Raw genomic sequence first — 12,216 nt, 5'->3', positions numbered from 1 at the left:
CTTCTGTCTGGATGATCTATCTATTTCTGAGAGTGGAGTATTGAAGTCCCCTAGTACTATTGTATTGGAATCTAAGTCTCCCTTTAAGTCCCTTAACATATCTTTTAAATAGACCGATGACCTGTAATTAGGTGCATATACATTTATAACTGAAACAGAAATTGAAATAGTAATTAAGGCCCTCCCAACAAAGAAAAGCCCAGGACCAGATGGATTCACTGCTGAATTCTACCAGACATTTAAAGAAGAACTAATCCCATTTCTTCTCAAACTATTCAGAACAATCGAAAAAGAGGGAATCCTCCCAAATTCTTTCTATGAAGCCAGCATCACCTTAATCCCTAAGTCAGAGAAAGATGCAGCACTGAAAGAAAATTACACATCAATATCCCTGATGAACATAGACACAAAAATCCTCAATAAAATTCTGGCCAATAGAGTACAAGAACACATCAGGAAAATCATCCACCCAGACCAAGTGGGATTCATCCCTGGTATGCAGGGATGGTTCAACATTCGCAAATCAATCAATGTGATTCACCACATTAACAGACTGCAAAAGAAAAATCATATGATTATCTCAATTGATGCAGAGAAAGCATTTGATAAAATTCAACACCCTTTCATGATGAAAACTCTAAGCAAATTGGGTATAGAAGGAACATTCTTCAATATAATCAAAGCAATTTATAAAAAACCCACAGCCAGCATCCTATTGAATGGGGAAACGTTGGAAGCATTTCCACTGAAATCTAGCACCAGGCAGGGATGCCCACTCTCACCACTGCTATTTAACATAGTTCTGGAAGTTTTAGGCAGAGCCATCAGACAAGAAACAGAAATCAAAGGAATACAAATCAAGAAGGAAGAAGTCAAACTATCCCTCTTTGCAGACGATATGATTCTGTACTTAGAGGATCCAAAGAACTCTACTAAGAGACTATTGGAACTCATAGAGGAGTTTGGCAAAATGGCAGGATATAAAATCAATGCACAAAAATCAACAGCTTTTGTATACACAAGCAATGCCATGACTGAGAAAGAACTGCTAAGATCAATCCCATTCACAATAGCTACAAAAACAATCAAATACCTTGGAATAAACTTAACCAAGGACGTTCAAGATCTCTACAATGAGAATTACAAAATCTTAAAGAAAGAAATAGAAGAGGATACCAAAATATGGAAAAATCTTCCATGCTCATGGATTGGAAGAATCAACATCATCAAAATGTCCATTCTCCCAAAAGCAATTTATAGATTCAATGCAATCCCAATCAAGATACCAAAGACATTCTTCTCAGATCTAGAAAAAATGATGATGAAATTCATATGGAGACACAAGAGACCTCGAATAGCTAAAGCAATCTTGTACAACAAAAACAAAGCCGGAGGCATCACAATACCAGATTTCAGGACATACTACAGGGCAGTTGTAATCAAAACAGCATGGTACTGGTACAGAAACAGATGGATAGACCAATGGAACAGAATTGAAACACCAGAAATCAACCCAAACATCTACAGCCAACTTATATTTGACCAAGGATCTAAAACCAATTCCTGGAGCAAGGACAGTCTATTCAATAAATGGTGCTGGGAAAACTGGATTTCCACGTACAGAATCATGAAGCAAGACCCCTACCTTACACCATACACAAAAATCCACTCAACGTGGATTAAAGACCTAAATCTATGTCCTGACACCATCAAGTTATTAGAGAACATTGGAGAAACCCTTCAAGATATTGGCACAGGCAAAGAATTTCTGGAAAAGACCCGGGAGGCACAGGCAGTCAAAGCCAAAATCAACTATTGGGATTGCATCAAATTGAGAAGTTTCTGTACTGCAAAAGAAACAGTCAGGAGAGTGAAGAGACAACCGACAGAATGCGAAAAAATATTTGCAAACTATGCAACAGATAAAGGGTTAATAACCAGAATCTACAAAGAGATCAAGAAACTCCACAAGATCAAAACCAACAACCCACTTAAGAGATGGGCCAAGGACCTCAATAGACATTTTTCAAAAGAGGAAATCCAAATGGCCAACAGACACATGAAAAAATGTTCAAGGTTGCTAGCAATCAGGGAAATGCAAATCAAAACCAGAATGAGGTTCCACCTCACCCCAGTTAGAATGGCTTACATTCAGAAATCTACCAACAACAGATGCTGGTGAGGATGTGGGGAAAAAGGGACACTAACCCACTGTTGGTGGGAATGCAAACTGGTTAAGCCACTATGGAAGTCAGTCTGGAGATTCCTCAGAAACCTGAAGATAACCCTACCATTTGACCCAGCCATCCCACTCCTTGGAATTTACCCAAAGGAGTTTAAATTGACAAACAAAAAAGCGGTCTGCACCCTAATGTTTATTGCAGCACAATTCACAATAGCCAAGACCTAGATCCAACCTAAATGCCCATCAACAGTAGACTGATCTGATAGTAGGTCTGATCTGATTTCATCATCATTTAAAAAAAATCATCTATTATTTTTCACTTTATGTTTCTGTGTGGGAGCAAACTATTGAAATCCTTACTTAAGGTATACTAAGCTGATCTTCTGTATATTAAGATAATCGAAAATGAATCTTGATGTGAATGGAAGGGGAGAGGGAGTGGGAAAGAGGAGGGTTGTGGGTGGGAGGGACGGTATGGGGGGGGAAGCCATTGTAATCCATGAGTCGTACTTTGGAAATTTATATTCATTAAATAAAAGTTAAAAAAAATACAGTAGACTGGATAAAGAAATTATGGGATATGTGTTCTTTAGAATGCTATACCGCAGTAAGAAACAACGAAATCCAGTCATTTGCAACAAAATGGAGGAATCTGGAACACATCATGCTGAGTGAATTGAGCCAGTCCCAAAGGGACAAATACCATATGTTCTCCCTGATCGGTGACAACTGACTGAACACCAAAAAGGAAACCTCCAGAAGTGAAATGAATGGACACTATGAGAAATGGTGACTAGATCAGCATAGCCCTGACTGTTAATGAACAACTTAATACATTATCCCTCTTAGTAGTTTTTTTGTCTGTTCTACTTAATATGACAGGTTTAATTCTGTAATTATCACACAGTTATTCTTAAGTGTTGAAAATTAACTGAAATGTGATCCCTGTTAAACATAAGAGTGGGAATAAGAGAGGGAAGAGATGTATAATTTGGGACATGCTCAAGCTGACTTGCCCCAAATGGTAGAGTTAGAAACATACCAGGGGATTCCAATTCAATCCCATCAAGGTGGCATGTACCAATGCCATCTCACTATTCCAAGTGATCAATTTCAGTTCACAATTGATCATAATGAAAGGACTAAGAGTCAAAGGGAGCACATAAACAAGTCTAGTACCTGCTAACACTAACCGATAGAATAAATAAAGGGGAGAGTGATCCAACATGGGAAGTGAGATACTCAGCAGACTCATAGAATGGCAGAGGTCCTAAATAGCACTCTGGCCTCAGAATCAGCCCTAAAGGCACTCGGATCTGGCTGAAAAGCCCATGAGAGTATTTCAGGCATGGAAAGCCAAGACACTCTGGCAAAAAGATCTCTGTGAGTGAGATCCCAGTGGAAAGAACAGGTCTTCAAAGGAGGAGGTACCTTTCTCTGAAGGGAGGAGAGAACCTCCACTTTGACTATGACCTTGTCTAAACAAGATAAGAGTCGGAGAACTCGAGGGGCTTCCATAGCCTTGGAAACTCATGACTGGTGCATAGGGAGATTACTGATGCCATAAACAGGAGTGTCAATTTGTAAAGTCAACAACAGGAGTCACTGTGCACTTACTCCTCATGTAGGATCTCTGTCCTTAATGTGCTGTACATTGAGGCTTAATGCTATAACGAGTACTCAAACAATATATTTCACTTTGTGTTTCTATGGGGGCGCAAACGGTTGAAATCTTTACTTAATGTATACTAAACTGATCTTCTGTAAAAAAAAAAAAAAAAGAAATTATCAATTCCCAACTTGACTCTCACTGGGATTAAACATGACAATAGGTCTGATCTGATTTCATCATCATTTTTAAAAAAAATCATCTATTATTTTTCACTTTGTTTCTGTGTGGGAGCAAACTGTTGAAATCCTTACTTAATGTATACTAAGATGATCTTCTGTATATTAAGAGAATTGAAAATGAATCTTGATCTGAATGGAAGGGGAGAGGGAGTGGGAAAGGGGAGGGTTGTGGGTGGGAGGGACGGTATGGGTGGGAAGCCATTGTAATCCATAAGTCGTACTTTGGAAATTTATATTCATTAAATAAAAGATAAAAAAAAATAGTTACATCTTCCTATTGAATTGAACCCTTAATCATTATAGTGTCCCTCTTTGTCTCTCTTAACAGTTTTTGTATTAAAGTTTATTTTGTCTAATATTAATATGGCTACACCTGCTTTTTTTGGGTTTTTGTTGGCATGGAATATCTTTTTCTAACCTTTCACTTTCAGTCTGCATGCATCTTTGTTAGAGAGATGTGTTTCTTGTACGCAACAAATAGTTGGGTGTTGTTCCTTAAGCCAGCCAGTCTGTGTCTTTTAACTGGACAGTTCAGGCCATTCACATTTAATGTGACTATTGATACATAGTGACTTTGCCCTGCCATTTTCCCAGAGATATTTTCTAGTATATGCTTTGAGCTTCCCATGCTCTTTTACTGGTAGGTGTTCTTCCTTTCCCTTCTTTCATATTGATGGCCGTGTTTCTGTGTTTCTGAGTGTAGCACATCTTTAAGTATCTTTTGCAAGGCCAGATGAGTGGCCACAAAATCTTTCAATTTTTGTTTGCTATGAAAGGTCTTTATTTCACCTTCATTCACAAATGAGAGCTTAGCAGGATATAATATTCTGGGCTGGCAATTTTTCTCTCTTAGCACCTGTGCTATGTCTCGCCATTCCCTCCTAGCCTGTAGTGTTTCTGATGAGAAGTCTGCGTGAGTCTAATTGGAGATCCTCTGAGAGTAATCTGACGTTTCTCTCTTGCACATTTTAGGATCTTTTCTTTATGTTTCACTGTGGTAAGTTTAATTACCACGTGTCGTGGTGAGGATCTCTTTTGGTCATGTTTACTGGGGGTTCTATGAGCTTCCTGTAGTAGGATGTCTCTGTCCTTCTCCAGACCTGGAAAGTTCTCTGCTAGTATCTCACTAAAAAGGCCTTCTAATCCTTTCTCTCTCTCCATGCCTTCAGGAACTCCTAGAACCCGAATGTTGGTTTTTTTAATAGTATCCTGTAGATTCCCAACAATATTTTTTAGATTTCTAATTTCCTCTTCTTTCCTTTGGTTTGACTGCATCCTTTCCTGTTCTCTGTCTTCTAAGTCCAATATTCTCTCTTCTGCTTCACCCATTCTGTTTTTAAGGCTCTCTAATGTGTTTGTCATTTGATCTATTGAGCTCTTCATTTCATTTTGATTTCTCTTCACTATCACACTTTCCTGTTCTACTAGTTTCTGCATTTCATTTTGATTCTTCCTTAAAATTTCATTTTCACAAGAGAGATTTTCAATCCTGTCCAATAAGGATTTCTGTAGTTCAAGGATTTGCTTTTGAAAACTTCTAAATGTTCTTATTATAAATTTTTTGAAATCCGTATCTTGCATTTCTTCTATCTCATCATCTTCATAATCTTGGATTGGGGTGTTTTGTTTATTTGGAGGCATCATAATGTTATTGTTGATCTTGTTCCCTCGATTTCTGTGTTTATTGCTTGGCATGGTTAATTCTGTTTCCCTCACTGTGAGGTGTTTTTTTTTTTTTTATTATTATACTATGTCCGTGTTAAGTGGACTGCCTGCTGTTGGAGGAGCCTTGGAGGCTTGAGATGTGTGTGGCCTGAGAGCTCTGCTTGGTTCTTCAGGGTTACAGGTGCGCAAAGGTGACACCCTCAGGTTATGCGTGGTAAATCTCTCTTTATTTATTTATTCATTTATTTTATTTTATTTTATTTTATTTTTTGTTCAGGAGGTAAGTAATACTGCAAGGCTGAGCAGAATGGATGGTATTTAGCTTCCGCTGGCTTCTACCCAAAGAGTCTGTGCAGGCTCGGTTTCTCCTGGGAACTCCCAAAGGATTGCCTAGGCTACTGAATTGTAGCCTTAACTCCCCCCTTTTATTATGTATATCCCAGCTCTTTGTCTCTTGCTAGCCTTTGCAAGATTGGCGGAGAGTGGAACTTGTCTGTACCAGTATGCCCCCACCTTTTTATTTATTTATTTATTTTTCCTTCTCTCCTGTAGTCAGTCTGATGGACTTTCCTGCTTCAAAACCCGTGTCCCTCTAAAATTCTGTCTGCCGTTTCCCCGCCAATGTCTCCAGTTACTGAGCTCACCTCCGCTTCCAGTGCTGATGTGTGGACTCGGATCCCTGGGCAGCCCTCCTCTCCCCGCTGGTGTCTTTGTCACATAGACTCCCCTTCCCACACTGGCGCTCAGACTCTGCGGCTTCCACGGTTCGGCTTCCATGTGGTGGGCGACCCTGCTCTCCCAGTAGGTCCTTTGAGTCACAGCGAATAGCTCTGGAAGAGTTTCCTCTGCAATTTTTTCCTGATCCTTTTTCTGAGGCTACCGTAACTCCGCTTTTATTAAACTAAATTTTCCCGGACTATTGGTGCATGCCCTCACTGTTCCGCCATCTTGGCCCCGCTCCCCACATTTTTATAATTTTAAAACATTTTTAGAAGCTATTGTAATCCATAAGCTGTACTTTGGAAATTAATGTTCATTAAATAAAATATAAAAAAAATTTTAAACTCCTTACCTAGTTTTCTTCTATATTTTATATGCTTCCATTTAATTTTTCTTTTATTATTATTAAAGACAGAGTTACAGAGAAAGGTAGAGATAGAGAGAGAGGTCTTCCTTCCGCTGGTTCACTCCCCAGTTGGCTTCAATGGCTGGAGTTGTGCCGATGCAAAGCCAGGAGCCAGGAGCTTCTTCTGGGTCTCCCATGTGCAGGGGCCCAAGGACTTGGGACATCTTCTACTGCTATCCCAGGCCATACTGAGAGCTGGATTGGAAGAGGAGCAGCTGTGACTAGAACCAGTGCCCATATGGGATCCTGGCACTTCAGGCCAGGGCTTTAACCCACAACACAGGCCCCTCCATTTAATTTGAAACATTCCCTTAAAAATATCTAAAAGCAAAACATTTTTAACAAAAGTATGATAGCTTTTTTATTATAATTTATATATTTTTCCTTTTTCTTTTACATTTGTTTTTTTGTTTTTTTTTTTTAATTCATTTTTGCTTTACTTTTTCTTTTTTTTGTTGTTACATATAGAAATTTTGCCTTTCGTTACTTTGAAGCAGTCTTGAATTCTTTGTCATATATGAATAATTTTAATTAAATTTTTAAAATGTATATAAAGGGAACAAATTTCATGTATTTCTTATGCACATTTTTAAGAAAATAATATTTCCCACCTACCCTCATAACCTTCCCTGCTCTTACCCTCCCTCTTCCTTCCTTATTTGAGTTTCTGTAATGACATACTTCTAATTTATTTTATAATCACAAGATTAACTTTCCACTAAATAAAGAATTCAATAAGTAGTTAGAAAAACCACTGTTCCTTAGGAGTAAAGAATATAAACAATCATCAAATCCAAAACTGTAAATTTCATTAATATAAATTACATTTTTGGATTCTGTATATTAATGCAAGTCAGAGAAAACAGCATTTGGCTTATTTCATTGAGCATAATGATCTCCAATTGCATCCACTTCTGTTGTATAATCAGGGTTTTGCTATTTTTTATGGCTGGGTAATATTTCATCATGTGTATATACCACAATTTGTTTATGCAGTCCTAAGCTGATGGATATTTGGGTTGATTCCATATCTTAGCTATTTTGAATTGAGCTGCTGTAAACATGAGGCTACAGATAATTCCTCATATGCTGTATATCAACAATGTATATAAGCATACTTGGTAATAGACCCAAAAATACTATTTTATACAATTTAAGAAGAAAAGGCATTAAACTGATATCAAAATCTTTATTACATTTACATTCATCTAATTTATATTTTTTAAAGATTTATTTTATATCAAAGTCACAGTTACACAGAGAGAGGGGCAGAGAGAGAGTGAAGTCTTCTATCTGATGGTTCACTCCCCAGATGACCACAACAGCCAGAGCTGCACTGATCTGAAGCCAGAAGCCAGGAGCTTCTTCTGGGTCTCCCAAATGGGTGCAGGGGCCCAAGGACTTGGGCCATCTTCTAATGTTTTCCCAGGCCATAGCAGAGAGCTGGATGGGAAGTGGAGCAGCCAGTTCTTGAACTGGCACCCATATGGAATGCCGGCGCTTCAGGCCAGGGCGTTAACCTGCTGAGCCACAGTGCCAGCCCCATCATCTAATTTATATTTAACAAATTTTTTTACTTTAGTTATGGAAACTGAAATATCAGACAAGCATATTCTAGTTCAACTGCTATCCTTGAGACACAGAACACTATTGTATTTTGACATAATTTATTTATATTTTTATAATCTTAAACATCTAACAGATATAACTTTGATCCTAATTGGCCAATAAACACAGGCAAACATATGTTAACAAACTTGAAGAAATCTTTTTTATTTTACCAACAAACTTTAGCTATTCATCAGATTTATAGAAGTCCTGTGCCACACAGCTTAATTTAATAGTTTTAAATGTATGTAAATATGTATGCTTTAAATTTTAATGTTTTAAATAGTTTTAAATTTATGTAAATATGTAATATCAGTAAACCAAGCAAAATACAGCTCTTAAGGGATTTTTAATAAGTAGACACAAAATACAACATGTTTATAATTTAACATACATATAACATATATCACAAGAAAAATCAAGCAGTTCTGTAGCAACTTAAAAAAAAAAAAAACTATTACTGAGACTGGCGCTGTGGTACAGCAGGTAAGGCCACCGCTTGCGCTTGCAGTGCCAGAATCCCATACAGGTGCTGGTGCAAGTCCCAGCTGCTCCATTTCTGGTCCAGTTCTGTGCTATGGTCTGGGAAAGCAGTAGAAGATGGCCCAAGTCCTTGGGCCCTGTTCACCCACATGGGAGACCCAGAGGAGGCTCCTGGCTCTTGGCTCCAGATTGGCACAATTCCAGCCAGTGCAGAGGACCTCTCTCTCTCTCTGTAACTCTGACTTTCAAATAAATAATCTTTTTTAAAAAAACTATTACTTTCTTCTTTTAATAAAATTAATTTATTTATTTCTCTTAGTTATGATATTTTTCACTAAAAATTGTGTTTAATTAAAAAACAAAGTGATTTTAAACTATAACATCAACACCTCAGCAGGAATATGCAGAGGGAAAAAATGTAACTTGAATATTTATGTCAAAAAAAAAACACCCTAATCCCAGCAAAGGAGCTGAACATTTTCTCATGCAATGAATACTACACCTGAATTTCTGAGCCTTTGACACTCTAATAGAGAGATGTTTTCTATGGCATATTCTTATGGGTCTTGTTCCCCACTGGCAACTGCACCAGGGGCTTCTGTGGGGAGCTCCAACTGGCTTTAAGAGAACAAGGGGAGTCCTAGACCTTAGTCTTTGGAATCTACTACATACATAATAAGACCATGCAGTATTTCCAGTTTTGTTCTCATACAACAATAATTACAGGGTGCGCAAATCAGCTGGGATATCTCAGAGGACTTTCAGGTGAATTGAGTTACCCATTTTTTTTTTTTTTTTGACAGGCAGAGTGGACAGTGACAGAGAGAGACAGAGAGAAAGGTCTTCCTTTGCCGTTGGTTCACCCTCCAATGGCCGCCGCTGCAGCCGGCGCACCGTGCTGATCCGATGGCAGGAGCCAGGTGCTTCTCCTGGTCTCCATGGGGTGCAGGGCCCAAGTACTTGGGCCATCCTCCACTGCACTCCCTGGCCACAGCAAAGAGCTGGCCTGGAAGAGGGGCAACTGGGACAGAATCTGGCGCCCTGACCAGGACTAGAACCCGGTATGCCGGCACCGCAAGGCGGAGATTAGCCTATTGAGCCGCGGTACCGGCAAGTTGCCCATATTTTACCAAAGATTAATTCTCACACAGTGTACTCATGGAAACCAAATCCTCCTTGCTGAGGGAGTGGGACTAACTAGAGTCTTAGATTTTTGTCTCACATCAACCAGAACTAGGACAAATGACCTTAGTGAGGCCCAACTGGCAAGAAGCCCAAACAAATGGCACAGAAACAGGATTCCCAGTGTCCACTGAGTTCAACTTAGTTATTGAGCCCTGGGATTCCAAACAGTACCATTTCCTTGTACCAACAAAGTGCTTATAGGCAGCTGATGTCACAGAAGAACAGAAAGTAAAGCGTCCACAAAAATGGACTCAGCAGCGGTTAGCTGACATGTGAGTCCTACCAATATATCATCAATTTAACACGTTTGGGTCCATAAAAATTCTCATTTAAACCAAGTCAAGCATGATAAAAGTACGAATAAGACGCCGTGTCCCCGCACAAGTCCCCAGATCGCCTATGCACTGTGGCGATCTCCTGCAGTAAAGCAGGGATTTCGCCCCAGCCCCTCGCCGTCTGACAAAGGTCTCTCAACATCAAGTCCTCCGGATTTCCTCACTACCTCTACACTTCTCAAGCTCAGGGCGCCCGGGCTCAGCTGCGGTCTCCCGTGCCCTTCGGGAACCGCACCACGTATTAGATCGGCAATGGAGCTGCTGAATAAACTAAATAGTAAGCGACTGAAAGACCTGGGCGGCAGGGGTTCCTCGAGCCCCGCGCTGAAATCAGTGGGGACTCTCGAGGAGAAATCCGAGTTCTCTTTTCCAACTGTTGAAAGGAGACGGGGAGCCGACCCCAGATCTTCACCCTGGGGTGAACCCCAAGGTGAACATAGCAACAGCCGCGCCCGCCTCCCCAGCCCAAACCTCCGGGCTTGCACAAACCAGTAGACTCTGGCCGCGAGAAACAGAGGAGCGTCTGGGACTGGCGTCAGGACGCGTTCTTCTCACACCAGCGCTGCAGAGTGGATAACCAAGCCGGGCTCCGGGAGCGCCGTCCCCGCAGTCCGCCGCGACGCCCACCTGGAGGCGACCTCGCAGAGGGCCCCTGAGGCCTGGCGCAAAGGGCGGGTCAGCTCCGCCGCAGCCAATCCCGGCGGAGCGAGGAACTCGGGCTCTGTGACGCGCGGAGGGGGAGGGCGGAGCGCCAGGCCTGGAGGGGTGCGCGCGAGCGCACAGGGGAGGCGTGGCCCGGGTTAGTGCGCATGCGCCGCACGCTGCGCGGGCCGGGGAGGCGGGGTGGGGTCGGCCTCACGTAGCCTCTGATCGAGGCCTGGAGCCGGTTTTCTGCATTTGGCTTCTGACGCGCTGTCGGCCAAGCAGTTCTGTGTGTGGGGTGATACCGTGTCTGCGCTGCTGGCCTTCTGCTCACAGCCTGGAAGAGCAGATTCGTTCCGGTGTGAGCACAGTAAAACAGCTCGGCTGTATAGAATGCAGTGTGCAGTTTTGTGTAAGCCTCAGGTAATTAGCCGTGGTTGGTGGTGGTTGTCGGGTTCTAGACTTTGCGTTCTTATTTTCTTCGTATGTTTTCTTTCCCATGTGGACTAGTTATGCCTGCTGCATTAAATATGAATGTGGTAGTAAGAATTTCCTTATTCAACAAGCACTTGTTAGTATTATCAGAAATACTTGGGGCCGGAGCCGTGGCTCACTTGGTTAATCCTCTGCCTGCGGAGCCGGCATCCCATATGGGCGCCGGGTTCTAGTCCCAGTTGCTCCTCTTGCAGTCCAGCTCTCTGCTGTGGCCCGGGAGGGCAGTGGAGGATGGCCCAAGTGGGAGACCAGGAAGAAGCTCCTGGCTCCTGGCTTTGAAACGTCGTAGCTCCGGGTGTAGCAGCCATTTGGAGGGTGAATCAATGGAAGGAAGACCTTTCTGTCTCCCTCTCACTGTCTAACTTTATCTGTCAAATAAATAAAAATTAAAATAGAAATGCTGTTGTGTACACAGATTTTTTAATTAGCTATTTTTGAGTTGCGAAGAGACGATATAAGTTGACCTTACATATTTAAGTTCTATAGTTTAGACTTCTGAATAAATCTAAGTAGCCGTCCAGAGAGAGAAGCAGGAGAGAATGAGTGAATGGAAATATTGTGGGAAAATATATCCTGTTGATTGCTGGACCCATGTTGTGGTGTAGCAGATTAAACCTTCACCTGCAATGTGGTCATCCTGT

General features: G+C 41.2%; 1 long non-coding RNA gene across 1 annotated transcript; it reads right to left on the bottom strand.

Moving 5' to 3' along the window:
• Nucleotides 1-6,776: 6,776 nt before the first annotated feature.
• On the bottom strand, nucleotides 6,777-11,105 carry LOC138847927 (uncharacterized). The gene is made up of 2 exons (XR_011385796.2): nucleotides 10,928-11,105; nucleotides 6,777-7,022 (listed from the first exon to the last, which is right to left on the bottom strand). It is a non-coding gene; the product is annotated as an uncharacterized LOC138847927 (long non-coding RNA).
• Nucleotides 11,106-12,216: the final 1,111 nt, after the last annotated feature.

Source organism: Oryctolagus cuniculus, chromosome Y (genome assembly GCF_051225735.1).
Source record: "Oryctolagus cuniculus isolate XC-2025 breed Fujian yellow rabbit chromosome Y, ASM5122573v1, whole genome shotgun sequence".
Lineage (NCBI taxonomy): Eukaryota > Metazoa > Chordata > Mammalia > Lagomorpha > Leporidae > Oryctolagus > Oryctolagus cuniculus.
This window is presented reverse-complemented; position numbering and strand designations above follow the sequence as displayed.